At 43.9% G+C, this 2,623-nt stretch overlaps 1 pseudogene across 1 annotated transcript; it reads left to right on the forward strand.

Moving 5' to 3' along the window:
- Positions 1-1,665: 1,665 nt before the first annotated feature.
- On the forward strand, positions 1,666-2,103 carry LOC311037351 (nuclear receptor 2C2-associated protein-like; annotated as a pseudogene). Its single transcript has one exon. The product of its transcript is annotated as a nuclear receptor 2C2-associated protein-like (transcript).
- Positions 2,104-2,623: the final 520 nt, after the last annotated feature.

Consider the following 2,623-nt stretch of genomic DNA (forward strand, 5'->3'; position numbering starts at 1 on the left):
GTGTGTGTGTGTGTGTTTATGTGTGTTTGTGTGTGTGTATGTGTGACAGCTCACACACCTTGAGCAAGAGAGACAGAGGCGGGATCACAGTTTTACAAGCAGCTGATCATCCTGTCTGTCTGTCTTATGATGTCACCTTGAGGACATGAATCACTTTGAAGGTATGGAAGTGATATATGTGCGTTAACCCATTCAAACCAGAACGCATCTATTTTTAGATTTCATTGGGCTATTCAAAAATAGCAGATATACATACAAGCTCATAGCGCAGCACTTGATGCCACGCTATAAGTTTGTAGATCTGCAATTTCTTTGAAAAATCATAAACATTTTTGCAAATATTTTTTTTTTAAGCCAAAATTTGTAACTCAAATCGTTGCTTCAGGGGATTCTTCAAATGTCTTCTAAATCCTTTGTTTTTTCTTTTTGAAAAAACGTATGTTGCTATAATCACTGGTTCTCAAACTTTTTCATGTCAAGGACCCCCAAAATGTTATGTATCTGTCAGTTGACCCCCATCTCAAAATATGTTGTTCAAGGGACTCCCAGAAGCAAAGATTTGAGTTAAAAATTCCAATTCTACAAATGCCTTCTAAATTAGTAGTTCTCGCACTTTCAAGATCTTTTTAAAGAACAATCTAAAACAGCATATGTACAATACAAGCTCGCAGCTTCTAGATCTGATCTGCTATTTTTGAATAGCCAAAACCCTTGTTATTGAACAAACACTCTATATAGCAATAAATATGTTTTTTTTGCCAGACCCAGAGGGTCGGCCTACATGAGGCTTTGTCCCTCTTTTGTCCATACATGGGCATGTCCCCTTTTCCCCCTTTCTGTCCCCCTTTCGTCCATACATGGGCATACAAGTCTGTCCCCCTTTCGTCCATACATGGGCATAAAAGGGAATTTATTCTGGGTCTGGCAGAACCAGGTCTCCTGGTCTTGTTTACACCGCGTTTCAAACTTGTAGATCTACTACTTATGATGCTTTTGTGTGACGCTGTATGATCAAGTAGGGCATTAATTTACAAAAAAAACACAAAAAGTTTAAAATATGGAGATAAGAGGTTTCTGCCCGACAACAACGATATACTTGGACCGGGGTCCCCCAGGGATCTGCTTATCATAATTTCCCCGCAAGATTTTATTTGAAAATAGCCGATTTACAAGCTCACACGACGCGTTGTGAGATTGCAGATCTGCTATTTTCAAATAGCTGATGTATTATGTTAAAGTTCTCATGTGGCCCCATAGCCGCTTCTTTTGGGCTGTTTTTTTCTAGACCTGGTTGCTTGTTTCTCTCACAGAATCTGGCAACACCTCCCCCGTCATGCATGCACCTTCGACGACAGTAGCGATGACAGAAGCCATGGAGGTAGCCATGATGACCTCATTGCGGGGTCGCGTGATGCAAGTATGACGTATCAGAGACTATTATAAAACCGGTATAATAACCTAGTTCACCTCTACTATGATCGTGACGATAAAGCAAAAGTTTAACATAGCAATCGTTCTAACTCATCTCTAACCCACCTGCTTTTCTCTGCACTTGGGTTGACGCGCCCGCCCCAACACCCTCCCGATTTGTCTCCGCACTAAACCTCCAACATGGCTTCTTCACTGATCTGCGGTGGAACGCGGAGCACGGCGAGTGCCTCCAACATGGCTTCTTCACTGATCTGCGGTGGAACGCGGAGCTCGGTGAGTTCGGTGCTGAACAGAGACGCGAGGCGGTTCGGGAAGAAGCGCATGTTCGACCGCGACGAAGAAACCTGCTGGAACTCCAGGACCAGGGAGACGGACAGTGGGGTCACCGTGGAGTTCCCGCGGCTCGTCGAGGTGTCTGAGCTCAGAGTCCAGTTCCAGGGCGGATTCTCTGGGAAAACATGCAAACTGGAAGGGCGCCAAAAAGAGTGAGGCTTCCTGTTGATCGGCCGATTTTACCCAGAGGATGACAACTCGCTTCAGAGCTTTCCCATACAGGAGGCCTCGCCCACGACAGCTCACAAACTGAGGATAGTGTTTGAGGACAGTGCCGACTTTTTTGGGAGAGTTATCGTGTATTCCTTGGATGTCCTGGGAGAGAGAGTTTTGACATGATCTTTTTCTACCTCCATCATGTGATGGCGCCAACGTTCTGAAGGACCATTGGTCCGACGGCGAGCATTATAACTCCATAAGTGGTTCTCAAAGTGGGGTCCGAGGACCCCCTAGGGGTCCTTGAGGAGGTGCCACAGGGTCCCCAGCAAAATGAGGAACAGTTTCAGCACTTTAACCCTATTTTATACTTAATCTATTCAAAACTATAGCCGATCTACAGGCTCACGTGACGCGACGTGGATGCAATGCGTTGTTAGCTTGTAGATCATGCTATTTTAGAAACATTTAAAAAATATTCAAATACTTTTTTTTATCTCTTATGGCTCTTTTCAGATGGGGGGGTCCATGGCCAAATACATATAAATATTTCCTTGACATGAAAATATCTGAGAACCACCGTTATTACTTAACCCTAACCTCACGGCACCTCAAAGGAACCCAGGGACCCCCCAGAGGCAAAGATTTGAGTTACAAATGTTCACTTTAAAAATATATATTATATTCAAAGATTTGCACAAAT

The sequence above is a fragment of the Gymnoscopelus microlampas genome (genome assembly GCF_963454915.1).
Source record: "Gymnoscopelus microlampas genome assembly, chromosome: 21".
In the NCBI taxonomy this organism is placed as follows: Eukaryota; Metazoa; Chordata; class Actinopteri; order Myctophiformes; family Myctophidae; genus Gymnoscopelus; species Gymnoscopelus microlampas.